Genomic DNA, 16,849 nt, shown 5'->3' with positions numbered 1-16,849 from the left:
TTTTGTAGACATTTGTAGATTTTCTTTTTTTAATGAAAGTAAATTATCTACTAATTTTACCTATTAGGACAGAAACTGGATCTACTCACATGATTACATCTCTGAGTGACTGTTTTTATGACTTTACTTACCAGAATATAATGATTGTTAAAGTCAAGTTTTATTAATGTAAACAAATTAAATATGGTTTGTACTTGTTTAAACTCTGGTTATGGGAGCATAATTTGACTGTCAGATTGGACTTGGATTCTTGTTTTTCTTCCCCATCCTTGAAAGTAGTATTTTGCTGTTTTGTCAATGCAAAAAGATTGCAAACTCTATACCAGTTCCTTCTATTACTTATCCATGTGAGTATGTAACACACTAGCAGAATATCATACTTAAATGTGTAATTTTGGTTGATTGGATAAAAAACAAAAACAAAAAGAACAAAGCCTAACTGTATTAAAAGTAGATCAAAAATAATAAAAAGTTCCAAATTCCTTGAAAAGTGGTTTGTGATGCAGTCGCATTGTAATGAAACAAGTAGAAACATTCTCCCCGTTTTATGCAAAGTATGCCTTCCAGGTCTGGAAAACAGACAAAAAAACAGAACAAAACAGGCTGTCAGTCACATGTGCTGAACAATAACCACGAAGGACTGATGATAAAACCAAATCATTGCCAACATTAACCAACAGCCATAGAAGTTTATGTAGAGCTGTGTTACATTTTAAACCTCAATCACTTTTGAATTTTGCTTATTTATAACACATTTTGAATATAATATGTCTTCGTAATCAGTTATGTTAAGGAAAAGAATGGAGCAATGGTGAAACAACCCCTGTTATAAAAGAAAATTATATTTAATAATAATGTCATTCCCTTCTGACATAAACTGACTAATCTCAGTCCAACTTCTGAGAACATAATATGTCAAACAGTAAATCAAAGCTGTTAAGACTAAAAAGATGTACACAAGTTCATTGTGTAACATAAATGGATTTTCTGGCACTTGGCCTGTAATCCATGTACTCCCACTCTTTCATCTCTTCCATTTTGTCAATCTTAGAAGGGCAGTGTGATTTATAGATTGTCCTGTCACACCTGCATGGGGTACAACGCATTTCTTATACACCTGTCTTGGCCTGTAGCCATCTCCAGGTGAGGGAAATTTCACTGTGTGTAAAACACACCTGGGTTTTGTTTGTTTTGCGTTTTGTTTTCTGTTCTTACATTTTTTGCCTATATGAGCAACACTTTAATCTAAAACAGACATACACATATTTATTTATTTTGTTGTTAGAATGCAAACCAAAAACAATGATAAGCAGTAACATTATTGGTTTAGTCTGTGCCTGCTAACCTAACTTACCAATAGAAATGCACCAGTTTCAGTTTTCTTGGACTATAGCGATGTTTTTTCTTATTCTTTTTTTCTAAGAAGTATACCTGACAGCATATAGAAACAAAAGTAAACTTTTCTTCTAAGCAAAAATACTTTTCAATTTCCCGCAAACCGCACTAAATTTGCTCATACTGAAGCATGTTCAAACTGGGCATTTTTCAGCGAGGTGACGTTGTATTAAGTATCTCATTAGGTTTGTTGTTAATAATCTTTCCATGGTTGCTCCTCCATGGTTTACTCATTTTGTCAGGGGATTTCACTCACAGTGAAGGACTCATTAATGGCCACAGCCACATGCTAACAACATATGATGTGTGGCTATGACTATTTGCCTGTACCACTCTGTTATGTTACACAAGCATGAAAGGGGCCAACTTGTAGTTAGACACTGCAGTACTATCAGTACTTCAGGCTGACTGGGTGATCACTGGTTGGGGCCTTCTGGTCCCTGGCTGGTCAACCGGGGGATCTCTACTAACCAACATTTGAACTAAAAGTTAAAATTCATGGCAGTACATTTAAGCAAATTACAGCTTGTTTGGAAGAGTTACCAGGAGAAAGCCTCTTCTCTCTAAAAAGAACATGGCAGCACTGCTTAGGTTTGCAAAGTTGTGTCTGAACAACAGCAAGACTTGCGGAACAATGTGATGATTTGCGCTTATTTTGCAACAACAGGACTTGGGCCCTTTGCAGTCGCCAAGTTGTCCATGAACTCCTTTTATACCAAAGTAGTCTAGAGTCAATTGTAAGACCATGTGTCTGGGTAATGGCTAATAAGGCAAAAAACAAAGTGATAGAGTGGCCCAAAATCCAGATCTCAATCCGAATGAAATGCTGTAACAGGACATACAGTCAGGTCCATAAATATTGGGACATCGACACAATTCTAACATTTTTGGCTCTATACACAACCACAATGGATTCCAAATGAAACGAACAAGACATGCTTTAACTGCAGACTGTCAGCTTTTATTTGAGGGTATTTACATCCAAATCAGGTGAACAGTATAGGAATTATGACAGTTTGTATATGTGCCTCCCACTTCTTAAGGGACCAAAAGTAATGGGACAATTGGCTTCTCAGCTGTTCCATGGCCAGGAGTGTGTTATTCCCTCATTACCCCAATTACAATGAACAAATAAAAGGTCCAGAGTTCATTTCAAGTGTGCTGTTTGCTTTTTGAACCTGTTGCTGTCAACTGCCAGGATGAGATCCAAAGAGCTGTCACTACCAGTGAAGCAAGCCATCATTAGGCTGAAAAAAACAAAACAAACCCATCAGAGAGATTGCAAAAACATCAGGCGTGGCCAAAACAACTGTTTAGAACATTCCCAAAAAGAAGGAACGCACTGGTGAGCTCAGCAACACCAAAAAACTAGGAAGACCACGGGACACAACTGTGGTGGATGACCAAAGAATCCTTTCCCTGGTGAAGAAAACAGCCTTAACAACAGTTGGCCAGATCAAGAACACTCTCTAGGAGGTAGGTGTATGTGCGTCAGAGTCAACAATCAAGAGAAGACTCCACCAGTGTGAATACAGAGGGTTCACCACAAGATGTAAACCTTTGGTGAGCCCCAAAAACAGGCAGGCCAGATTAGAGTTTGCCAAACGACATCTGAAAAAGCCGTCGCAGTTCTGGAACAACATCCTATGGACAGATGAGACCAACATCAACTTGTACCAGAGTGATGGGAAGAGAAGAGTATGGAGAAGGAAAGGAACTGCTCATGATCCTAAGCATACCACCTCATCAGTGAAGCATTGTGGTGGAAGTGTCATGGCGTGGGCATGTATGGCTGCCAGTGGAACTGGTTCTCTTGTATTTATTGATGATGTGACTGCTGACAAAAGCAGCACAATGAATTCTGAAGTGTTTCGGGCAATATTATCTGCTCATATTCAGACAAATGCTTCAAAACTCATTGGACGGCGCTTCACAGTGCAGGTGGACAACAACCCAAAGCATACTGCAAAAGCAACCAAAGAGTTTTTGAAGGGAAAGAAGTGGACTGTTTTGCAATGGCCAAGTCAATCACCTGACCTGAATCCGATTGAGCATGTATTTCACTTGCTGAAGACAAAACTGAAGGGAAAATGCCCCAAGAACAAGCAGGAACTGAAGACTGTTGCAGTAGAGGCCTGGCAGAGCATCACCAGGGATGAAACCCGGCGTCTGGTGATGTCTATGTGTTCCAGACTTCAGGCTGTGATTGACTGTAAAGGATTTGCAACCAAGTATTAAAAAATGAATGTTTGATTTATGGTTCTTATTCTGTCCCATTACTTTTGGTCCCTCAAGAAGTGGGAGGCACATTTGCAAACTGTTGTAATTCCTACACCGTTCACCTGATTTGGATGTAAATACCCTCAAATAAAAGCTGACACTCTGCAGTTAAAGCATGTCTTGTTCGTTTCATTTGGAATCCATTGTGGTTGTGTATGGAGCCAAAAATGTTAGAATTGTGTCGATGTCCCAATATTTATGGACCTGACTGTAAGTAGAAATGTGCATGAGTAGAAATGCCCACAAATCTCAATGAACTGAAGCAACATTGTAAAGGAGTGTATTAAAATTCCTCCACAATGATATGAGAGACTAACCAAGTCATACAGAAAACAATTACTCTGAGCTTTTGCTTCTAAAGGTGCTTTTACTACCTACTGACTCAGGGGATTTACTTTTTCACAGTTTTTTCCATGACTGTATATACTCCCATTCCCATGGTGAATGGGAGTGTAATCACTGTAATCATTAAGCAAAAACGTAAATACTCCAAAGATAGAGGCATTAGAAATGCTAGCTTGTATATTACTATCTTTATATAAAAGAACATTATGTGATTTGTCCACTGGATTTTCAATGTGTGTAAAACGTTTATGCTACAAAGTTTGAGCGTATATAATATATATCATAGTTTTCAATTAAATTTATTTCAATTTAGTTTTATTTAAATAATGCCAAATCAGACACCTCAAGGTGCTTTGTATTGCAAGGTAAACCTTTACAATAACATAAAGAAAACCACAACCAAAAACCCCATTTGAGCAACAGTGGTAAGGAAAAACTCTTTTCAATAGGAAGAAGCCTCTGTGGCCCAAAGCAGGCCTAGGGAGGGGCATCTATTATGACCGGTTGGGGCCCATGATGTTAAAAACTGCTTCTGACACACTGATATACATTGACATCAGTGTTTTTACACACCAGGTAATAAAATGATAAGCTGGGTCTCACTAGTAATTGGTCAATAATGGAGGTTTTTGAGGACCTCTTAGGATCTCATTCATTTTCAAAAGTAGATTAATATCATGACATGGCATATTTTAGCCACAAGCAAATGGTGCTGTTGCCCAAAACACAAATCAATAAAAAAGTAAAAACTGTGTGTGAAAACTACACTCACTAACCAGTGAAAGCAAAGTTAAACAAAATGGAAAATGCAAAACTCCCCAAAGGACAACGTACATGAGCACATCCTCTCAACTGGTACACTGTGGCACTGATGCCAAAGGACACCTTGTTCAATGACATAACTTGATGATGTAAAACTATTTGACACATGGCGAGAATAGTAAAGTGTGACACAAACAAACAAATAATCCTAAATGCTCTGTAGAGCCTATACAACCTTATTTGGGAAATCATTTTATGGAGTTTGTCAATTAATCTTTCAGAATGATAATATAAAAATAATAATAAAAAGAAACATATAATAGCAAACAATTTAGGAACAAAACAAGTTATCGGATAAATATACTATAGTTGTTAAGATTATTTTACTGCTTGTGGGGGTTTGCATTATGGGACCTGATTTTGGCCTCATGCAACAGTCTCTGAGGTATTTTGAGAAAATTAGTATGAAAACAGGGTGAAGTATTCAAGTTAATAAATAACAATTTCTTAATTTCACATGTAGAAAAGTTTACACTAGTTGTTGTTTTATTATTGTTCCTGGAAAGCCTCTATTGTACAATGACCTTGATGTATGATCCGCGCCAGCTCATTTCCTCTGGAGTTCAAAACCAAGAATTTCATATTATATATATCTTATATACAGGTAAGTTAACAACTTTCCCCAGACAAACCTTTTAGATTTTACAGCTTTTTCAGAACGTGACAAAAGAGTATATGTTTGTTTCAGGTATCTCTGCTGACATTTGCAAATGTGTCTAGACTGTACACAGATCCCCTCACAGAAGCATGACTTTACTAGAAAGCTTATGATAAAGGATCAACAATAGGCTGGATTTCATTTACACTTTGCCTTTTCAACCTTTGCTTTACGTTTTACATATAATTGTTGCAGCAGATTTCACTGTCGTGTTCGTTCCCTCGGTCCGTTTTTAAATATATACATATTCTCAGGGCCTACAGTGGAGGCAAAAATAAAATATGTCACGTACAGTGGATAAATTGCCATACCTCACATTTTCCTTGAAAGTTGCTTGGCATGCTGAAAATCTTCCTGTTGTGGCTCAAATTGCAGAGGTAGCCTGAAAGAATATAGAAATAAATGTAAATCTCTCTGTCTCTCCCTGCCTGAGGAAATTCTATCTGTCCTTTGATTCCAGGGTTAGACGGTTGCATTTCAACGCGGCAGCTAAAATTGCAGCGGTTGACTAAATATGGATGTGCAGCCGCAACATTAAAGAGGGAGACATAATTGAAGAACATAACTACAGGACATCCCAGAATAAGGTGGGGTGATGGTTGTCGCAGTGACGAATCGGTCACAAGATGGGATTGTGGGAGGGGGACTGTACTCCCCTCTCTTGCTCGCTGAGCCTCTGCTGCCCCGTAATTTTCATGTCATCCTGCTTTCTTCAGGATTTCTCTCTCAAGCCAGGAATCCTCCCATCAGACACATGAAGTTATATTTTCACAGGAAGCTGAACTACATCCAGATTGCACTTGGTGTCAAGGGTTTGATTTAATTAATTCATTTATTTATATTTGCTTGTTTTAAAAAATTTTCCTTTTCTGTTTCATCCTCATTATTCGATGACTCTGCACTTTCAATATAATGCTATGCAACCTATAAATTGACATTCAACATGTTTCAGTACTTGAAATCCATCTGGCTAGACATGAAATCAGTTACTTATTCTTAGTAATTCTAGTGCTGGTGCAAAAAAAACAATGAAACAATAATTTTTTTTAAAAATGAATTAAAAAAATTTAACTTGTTGGACTTTTATTTCAGATTGGTTCACTTTACAGAACATAAGTACCAAGTACCCAGTTCAGAGATTATCAATTATAATGAGGAAGAACAGAATTTTTTCCTTCCTGCTGTCACCAAGTGCGTCCTCAAAGGGGCTCAAATTGTATTTGATGTCTGGACAAACTGAATAAAATTGAGTCTGTTTTATAAATCTTTGTCATACTATAACTTATCAATCACAAATCATTAGCCAGTGAACAGTTTCATAGTCAGACCCTACTTTCCTACTCACATCCATTGTTTTGAAACCAAGCGTATGATAGCAACATCTCAAGGCTAAATGCAGGACCATAGAAAACATTGGAGATGTTATGATAGGTAGGTCTATCTTTTCTACCTTCTATTGTTCCACGTTATAGTAGCTGTTGCTCTCCTTTTTTTGGATGGTTGCATTTTATTTAAGGGTGTTTGTGTATTTTGTGGTGTTGGCTAACTAAAGATGCCCACATGTAACTCTGAAATTGAATTTCCAGTGCTAGCCGGCAGCTAGGTAATACGCTACAGAGTGTTAGCTAGCCTACCTGCCAACCAACTTACTGTTTTGCTATGACCATAGTATACTACTGGAATTTGAATGGGCATTCAAAAGATATTGTGTTACTTTGTACAGTAGGAACACTGTTAGCTGCTAAGCTCTAGTTAGCCATTTAGCTATGTCTAGATTTCTTTGCACTATTGCTGCTATTCTTTTTCTTTGCCCTAAATCAAATCTTATGTAGCATGGGAAGTTTCAAGCCTGATGGCTGGCTGGTTGTGTCAGCAATGAAAAAAGACTTAAAGTAAACTGACACAGATTAAAGATAGCAGATTTCATAATAAAAAGTTAAAGTGCTATCTGATTTCTCTTTATTAAGCTAATGTTCCCAGCATTAACAGTTTAAGCAAGCTAAAGATGATTCCATGTAGAATTTAAGATTTTTCAAAATGTTTGGTATTTCCCATCTGTTGTTTTGTAACACACACCAGTGCACACACACACACACACACACACACACACACACACACACACACACACACACACACACACACCAGTTGCCAATGGTACAACAGGAGAGGCCCCCAGCCGTGACCAACACATGGTGCAACCAGCCACTGCCAGGATCCATCTGTGTACTTAAGTGTGTATGTGCATGCATCAAAAATTAATAAACATATCTGACAAGTGCATTGCGAGCACCCGAGGGCATCATCATGTTTGCAAACAACTCCCCCTTTGCCCCCCACTCCCCCCCACATACACACACATCACACAGTCACAGTTACAAGCACACACACTCCCTGAGGAGTAGCGATTGTTAAATGATTCAATTAGCTGTGTGGCGTGCTGAGAGCTGGAGGCAAGATGGAGTGATAATTGATAAACATGTTTAATCCTGCGAGAGAGAAAGAGAAAGGGGGGGTGGAAAGATAAAACCAGACAGATAAAGCACAAACTCAAAAACACATACTGTACACACACAAACATTACAAAAAAACCAAACAAACAAACAAAAAAAACAATGACTCGTTTAATTCTGACTTTTCTTCATAAGAGAGTAGTCTTGGCATCTTAACACACTTAAACAACACTAAGCACGACAGCATCCACCTGTTTTTATGTACTGTACAAAAATAATAATTTTGACTTTTGTAAATGTCTAAAAATAAAAGTGACTGTTTTGTAATGGCAGCTGAAAGAAGAACCAACTTGATGCTCTAATTTTGTAATATACATATTATTATAATACCTATAAAATTGAACTGAAAAATAATGTGTATTGATCTAAACCAAAGGAGTCCTCTTTGACATTGTAAGGCTAGCTATAAGTAAAGAAGAGACTTATCCTGGACCTGCCCACACTGCACTCTGGGCCTCTTAGTATCATTATTGACCTCACTCCACCGGAGCCACTTTCTCCTCATTAACCTACTGTCAGCAATACATTTAAATGAATAAACATAGCTGAACAGAGAGAGTGGTTCTCCAAGGCTAAAAAAAATGTCCACCTTTAAAATAGTCCTAATCCATCCATTCAGGGCTTCTTTTTGCATTTCAAATTTTACTTTTGGGGAGTCAGTCTGTCACATCAGGTGTAACTCATACTTGATTTCTGAGGGATCATGCTGGGTTCTGCTGGAGTCCGAGGATCTTTCTGTTCTCCACCCTCTGGATGAAGTCACCCTGACACAAGACAGTTCAGACAGTCCTGTATTCATATGAATAAAGGTCATAATGTATCATGATAGAAAAAGACTAACAGTAATTATGTAGTTAGTATAGTAGTATATTTGTGTGTTGGTCATTAGGATTGAGATTAACATTAGATGTATGTTGTGTGGGTTTTTTTGTAATCCAGCTGTAATGAGAGTATGCAGGTTTTTAATGTACTTCTTTGTAATATACTTTGTGCTCTGAGAGTGTCATAAAAATCTCACATATATTTATTGTTTGATAATTTTACATTTTACTGTAGTTAGTACAGTCTTGTGGAGTTGGTTGCTCTTTGTGCTATACCTTTTAAGAACAAACAACAGTTAATCTGTTTTTTTTCTTACTGTACTTCACAAAAAATGTATTTAGACTATCGATTCATCCATAGGCTAGGGCTGGTTATGGTATTGTTGTTTCATAATGCTGTTTACTAACCTTAATTTTATTTTATTTGTTGTTTTTACACACACACACACACACACACACACACACACACACACACACACACACACATGAGAGAGAGATAAATAGATGCACATATATAGGGACTATGTTTTATAGATTTTATTTTATCTAGAACAATCTTTATAATCTTTAATTATTTTTGTTTCTGTTGTGTTGACAGTCTCACTAGTATCTATGTTAACATTTTTGTAAAGATGTGCGTGAGGGATTATTGTGCTGCTTTACATTTCTGGTAAATGTAAATGGATAACAGAAAATATTGTCAACAGATGATTTGAGACATTTACTGCCGTTAGTACATCTTCATCTGATCCTTTTTTTATCCATGTTTGCAGCGAGGCCGCCTTTCAACACAATGCAGTCTCAGAGTTTAAACAGCTGCTCTTTGTGTATGTTTGCCTGTGTCTGCTTGTGTCTGCATTTGTGAATGCTCGAGTGTGTGTGTGTGTGTGTCTGTGTGTCTGTGTGTGCGTGCACAGAGGCGAGGAGTAAACAAGGGAAGTCAGTAAGATCTTTTGTATTGAAGGGAAATGTTGACTTTGCTTTCCTGATTGGCCTTTGGATGGTGGATTATGGGTAGAGTTTGACAGGTGACCCTCGGATCAGAAAGGTCACTATTACCAACATTCGTCTCTACATGAGCAAGTGCAGAAATAGAAAATGTAAAAGGTGGGAAAAAAACTATAACAGGAAAATATATATTGCCATATGTAGTGGTAAATTCATAAGCTTAAAAATACATTCAGCATTTCAAATTTACATCTCTAAATCAACTTTAATATAAATATAAATTAAGCAATGCATACTGCTGGAGGGTTAAAGTACTTCACATGTACTTTGTTCTTCACTCTTCTCAATCATTCACATTTACTTTGCTGTAACAAATGACAAGTTTCATAATTTTTATATCAGTTGTTGAAAACAATTACATAGTGACAGATGTTGTTGTTAAAGTATTATATTGTGAATGAAAATTAAAGTGTGATTTTTTTTTTCAGCTTTGCTGTTCAGTATTTTAATAACGTCACACATGTTCTCCACTCTACCTTCCCAGGAAAACAAGAGGCTGACTGGGGGCCCAAAATAGGCTGGTAGAAATGGCGGGAGTTTTGGGAATGCCAAAGATTTGGCTCAGAATGGTCTATTTGTTAACAATACACACCACCGGATCATGCGTACAGCCCGATCTGGCGGGGAGGTGTGGGAAGCCAGATCGGGCGCCCCCCTTCCGGGTCTCCTCTCTGCTCTCTCCCATCTTGTCCCTTTTGTCTTACTTCTATCACCTTTTCTATCCCTTTGAAGAAGTGAGGCTCCATAAATGCTAAAGAGGTAAGTATTATTTCTCAGTTGCAGTGACAGATAGGAGAAAATAAACTGCAGAAAACTAAACAGAAGAAGGAAGAAGAGAGATAACAAATTAACACAAACCAGTGACACACTCCGGGGCCTGATCAACCCTGGCAGGGCCTCCTTGGATGAGGGTGTCTAGTGAAAACGGGCGAAACACCCGATGAATCCAAGGTCCACTACTGACGATGTGTCCCAAATTTTAATATGATAATCTAGATCAGATCTCTAAACCCTCAACCTAACAAAGGAAGAAAAAATGGCAGATTAGCTTGGGTAAAAGACCGAAAGTTGAGGCACACAACGATGTGTGCTGCTGGTAAAGTTTCTGGGCTGCCTTTCCTCATAACAGCCATCCCTCAAGGTTCTCTCCATTTAAAGCAATGCATTATCAGGGACTATAACATCTAGTCCTTTTACTGAACCTGTGAAATTCACACGATTGTTTAAAAATAATAAATTGCATGAATATAAGAAATCTTCCTCTCAGTGACTGACTTGTCTCATTGTGTCCTCATTTTTATAGATCAAGGCCAGAGTGCCCCAAGCTTAAGTGTTCATTAAGGTGTTTGTCAAATAGATATAAAATAAGCTCAGAGATTGGGGGGGGGGGGTTAAACACAGGGTGCTTAGTTTATGTAAAAATGTAGTTTTGGTTTACGTGCTGAAAATGGTTTTATTTATGTATGTTCATGTGTAAGACTTGTACATAGTTAAACATCTATCTATCTATCTATCTATCTATCTATCTATCTATCTATCTATCTATGTATTGTATATCAAGCTAATGTAAAACCCATGACGTATGTTCCATGGTGGCTGGGCTGCAGAAACTAAAAACGCATAACTGACAAATACAACTTGATTCAATGGTACAAAGTTTTTACTGACAGAGGACATATTTGTCTTGATTGTCTGGATGAAAATCTTTTTCACTTCATGAATAAGAAGCGTTCATTACCACTCAGCCTGAAAGCAATTAAACTCTTCATCCAGATGGTATGTTCAGGTATGTTTGTTTTGTCTGAAGAACTTAAAGATTGCCAATATGCTCTGCTGTATTTACAGATGAGAGCCATGGTGGATTCTTCTTTCTTTATATTTTAGATCTGGATCATCAATAATTGGAATTAAACAGAAGTCACAGAAATGTGTGATCTGTGTTTGTCAACATGCTTAAAGGAATGCTTAAGTTTCATGGTGAAAAACGGATGACAGTGCATTGGGTGCTAGAGCATCCCTTCACGACCATGCACCATATAGTGTGCTTCAGTCAGTTTTTATTTAGTTATTGTTCTCCTTGGCATCCCACTGCAAATGTACATATGCAACATATTTCCACTATAGATCTAGGACCAGCCATCATGCACAGTGAAATCATCCTCAGGACGAGCTACCCTGGAAAATAAAATCCCTCTGAGGAAAGCAAAGCAGTGTTGTGGCACTGCACTTTCTCCTGGACCAACCACCATGCACAGCTGAAGCATCCTTCCTCTGCAACCAAGTGATGCATTACTGTTCCTTTTCCAGGACCTGCCTCATTGCACAGCAGAAACAACAGCTGAGATGTAGAGCTGCCTTACAGTTGAGTGGTGTACAATAGTGAAGGACCAGTCACCATGAATAGCAAAATCAGCCTCTCCATCCTAGGCACCCTACACGCTCTCCTTCTTCCACGACAAGCCACCCTGCACATCGAAATTATCAGATTGGCTGTGTAGGGCCAACTTGCTCAAGCAAAGGCTGCAGGACTCAGAGTTACAACTCATCAGAAAGAAAAAGATGGACCCTGGTGAAGACAACTTCAGGAGGTCAAACAAGAGGGTTAGACAGAGCTACAGGTGAGAGAGCAGCCACACTTCTGTTCAAACCCTCCATATTCAGACTCTTCAAAGACATACTCTGCTGAACACCAAAGCTGCAGAGAGGCAGAGAGTTGTCTCATTCAGGATCAAGATTAAAACCAGTTTAGTTCTCCTCCTGGAGAAGACCAGGAGGAAGAACAGTGGTCAGATTTCTTCTACAAGTCTCAAACACTATGAGACATGATGACAAGTAAAACTGGTCGATATGTACCAAAAATTGTCGGTCTGTTAAGCTGAATGTTTAGTTGGCAAGTCAAAGCAGCATATTATACAGTATGCATCAATCACTTTTAATATAAAAACATTAAACAAAATAATAACAAATCATACATATGACTTCTGAAACAGTCATCACGCATTTTTTTATTCCCAAATTTAAGCCGACACACAGGACTTTTCTGAGAAGTCAGAAATTAATCAGTCATAACATTCAAACAAGTAAATCACTGTAATTTGGCATCCTAATCAAGAAATAACACTGTGCTTTGATATTTTTTCTACTTTTTGTAAAATGATAAATTTGACAATTTTAGCTTTTTTTCTAAAACACTGAATTTAAAAATTTGAAAGATCATGGGTAGCACAGTGGTGTGGTGGTTAGTACTGTTATCTCATTGTAAGAAGGTCCTGAGTTCAGCTCCACCAACTGTTTTGGGGCATTTCTGTGTGGAGTTTGCATGCACTCCCTATGTTTGTGTTGGTTCTCTCTCCAGCTTCCTCCCATAGCCCAAAAGAAATGCTGTTAGTGGTTTTAGGTTAATTGGCGATCCTGTGAATGAGTGTTTCTGTGAACCTGTGACTGTGAATGGTTGTCTGTCTCGCATGTTTAGCCTTGTGTCACCTCTGTGACCTCTCCAGGGTGTGCCCTGCCTCTCTCTCTCTATATATAGCATCAGCGGAATGCCAAGGAGAACAATAACTAAATGAAAACTGATGCACACTATATGGTGCATGGTTGTGAAGGGATGCTCCAGCAACCCATGGCAGTGTCGTCCATCTTATTCTACCAGAGGCCTGGGAGCTTGAGGGTCCTGTGCAGTATCGTTGCTGTTCCTAGGACTGCACTTTTCTGATCTGCTGGAGCCATTTGCACAATTTGGGGGTCACTGCCCCAAGTACTCTGATTACAACTGGGACCACTTCACCCTTCTTACTCCTTGGTATTTTTCCAGATTCACGTGTTCTTTCTTCCTGATGTTGCTATCACATGGTTTAGCTATAGGTATCACTACGGCCATCCCCCTCTGCTTGTCAACCACTACTATGAACTTTTGGTAGCCATCACAGTTTGTCTGTACCTGGAAGTCCCACAAGATCTTAGGTCAGTCATTCTCACCCGCTACAGAGGCTGTATCCCCAGGACGTCCAGGCCATACTGGACACAGATGTTTCTGTATACTATGCCAGCCACTTGGTTATGGCGTTCCATGTATGCCCTGCCTGCTAGCATCTTGCATCCTGCTGTTATATGCTGGATTGTCTCAGAGGCATCTTTACACAGCCTGAACCTGGGGTCCTGCCTGGTGTGATAGACCCCAGCCTCTATGGATCTTGTGCTCAGAGCTTGTGCTGCCATGATAAGTGCCTCTGTGCTGTCTTTCATTCTAGCTTTGTTCAGCCACTGGTATGATTTCATTTTGGAACATGATTAATCTACTTGTCACCTAAACTTGTGATGTTACCCAGATTCTAAAACACACTGATGTTGATGATTAAAGACCAAAACCCAGCATGTCAGTAGTAGGACCCCAAGTCCACAGGGCTGCACCCAATATAAAGAAGGGTTACTGTTCAGATGGAGACATGCTCACTTCACCCTATTAGCCTTTCGTAGGATGCAGAGTGTGCATGGCTTGTCTGACTCTGTGTGTGTGTGTGTCTGACAGAGAAATCGAGAGAGAGTACACGTCCTGCTGGGTGGCAGAATTAAAGGAGAGGTCTGTTTGAGAAGAGCCTTTGAAATGGACACACTTGGACTTGCTCTCTCTCAGACACATGCAGACACTTTGATACTCATGTAGCACTCTTTATTGACCATAACTATTTGCCTGCTGCCCAGAGAGCAAGAGAGACAGGGAGAGAGAGAGAGCATAACTCCTTTCATTGAAGCTCCTTGATACTCTTAGTGAAATATTCAAAATCAAAGCAGCATCAGTCAAACAGTTACGTCTTTCCACCATGAGATGGTTATCACTTTTCCAGCAACATTTTATATATGTCTAGTATTGCAGATATATTTTTGATTAAATGCCATACAGAAATTGTATCAATATCCTTAAAAAGAAATGAGAAATCATACTTATGCTTTTTGGTTGATAAAAAGAGTTATTAAAGAACAAGAGCTTTTGGCCTAAAAAAATGTTATTAGAAAAGAAAGTTGGCTGTGTATGCCAAAATAATGATATAATCACTTCTTACTAGCTAATATCAACAACAGTGAGGAAAGAATTAAAAGGACAAAAGTAAAGTAAAGAGACCAGTGAGTGTTTGTACACAACTTAGACTCCTCAGTCCTCTTCATTTTTCTCAGGCTGATCGGAACCAAATAAATTACCATAAAAGCAGAGTGGCAATTTGTAGTTGCTATTCAGATACAAAAAAAAAAAAAGCCCAATCTGGTGCATCCTTAGTGGTACTGGTTTCCACAAGATCCCTGGTGTGATCTAAGGAGGGGATACAAATCTCTTGGGGGTTGCATCAGGAAGGCTACAACAGAGCTACCTGCTGTGGTGACCCTCTGTGAATGAGGGAGCATCTGAGAGCAGCTTTCTATTCAGATACAAAAATCTGTAAATATTAACTGTAAAAAAAAGTTTGAAGGTTTTTTTGTGATAATTAATTCCAGCAACACTTATGTGAAGTGCATAGTCTTGAATAAATGGGAACAATAAAGACACCAGCAGAAAATAAACAAAACTATTCCTGTTAGTTATGGATTAGTCACGATCCATTCAAGTTCTAAAAAGGTCAGGCAGGAGATACCAAATAAAATTACAAGCCACAGAATTTGTAATAAAAATGTCAATATGCATTATGAACACTCTGGAAAATGCTGATAAAGTCTATTATTTTTCTTGTTTTTGTTTTTTTGTTTTTGTTACAGCAATCATTTTAGCTATTCTATTTCATTTGGTTTCAGTTAGGGCAGTTATTCTATTTTAGATGTGTAGTTTGGAATAAAACTTTGTGTTAGACGAGCTGTAATTCATTCATGAAAAAGTCACACAATTTTACTCCAGCAGGAATGAGGTAAGAAAGTGAAACAGGTAGAAAAATAAAGCAAAAGCACAGAGGAGAACGACTACAGGATGGCTGTATGAAAAAAAAAAAGAATCATACTGACCCTGCTCAATCACCAGCCCCCTGTCTCTCATAATTGCAACATCTCCAAAACAACCAAAACAAACCAAATCAGGCCTAATGTATTTTCCTGTCACAACTGCCTGGCGGGAGTCAAATAGCTGTTCCCAGAGAGAAATGTCTTTTTTTTCCTTTTTTTTTTTTTTTTTTTGAAAAACGCCACTGGTAAATATGCCTCTCTGCATGGCAGACAGCAGCCTGCGCCCTCCCCCTCTCCCATCTCTACTCTCATTTGTTCTCTTTCACTTTCCATCTGTTTATATCAAAGGTAAGGAGAGACGGCACTCTGTGAATGTCAAAACATCAGCCTGTCTCACTTTCTTCTCATTCCTGTGCACGTCCTCTTCTTTTTTGTTGTTACATGTTTTCACTTTATTTAACCATTAAAAGTCTTATTATTACACCGCGTAATCCTTTTAAGATCATTTTTGCGAGGCTTTAACATCACAGGAAAAGGAAGCAGCTACAGTATTTTACCAGTACAGATCTAATACTAGTATTCCTATCGCCCAAACCCACCCATAGAAATGTCTCTGAAATGACATAAAGGAGTATTTCTATTTTAAAATGCCGAAAAGTCTGCAGTTAATTCACCTACGGCGCCCATTTTGCATGCACTTGCTACGTGGTTCATAATTTGTTAGAAGAGCAGTCTCTGTTTACTCGCTTCACCTTTGATTCAGGCATCACGCGAAGATAAAAACGAGAGAAAGCTGCCTTTGGGAGAGCTTTGCTTTCGTGCAAGGACAAGAGCTGAGATGTGGAGATGTTTAAAAATGGTTTCATCAACTGAATATTCAAGACTGCGTTTTAGTGGACGCAGTTATGCTGAGTCCACAAACACAACAATTCCACTTCAGCAAACCTTCTCAGTCTCACTAATGTCAAGTAAATGACTGTAAATGACAATACAAGAGGGTTCAAGTGGATTCACACATACTTTGCAGTTCACTCAACGAGGTCCAGCTTGTGATGATCTATCAGACAGTTTGCAGCTGAACGCTCCAA

Source organism: Pelmatolapia mariae, linkage group LG17 (assembly GCF_036321145.2).
Source record: "Pelmatolapia mariae isolate MD_Pm_ZW linkage group LG17, Pm_UMD_F_2, whole genome shotgun sequence".
In the NCBI taxonomy this organism is placed as follows: Eukaryota; Metazoa; Chordata; class Actinopteri; order Cichliformes; family Cichlidae; genus Pelmatolapia; species Pelmatolapia mariae.
This window is presented reverse-complemented; position numbering follows the sequence as displayed.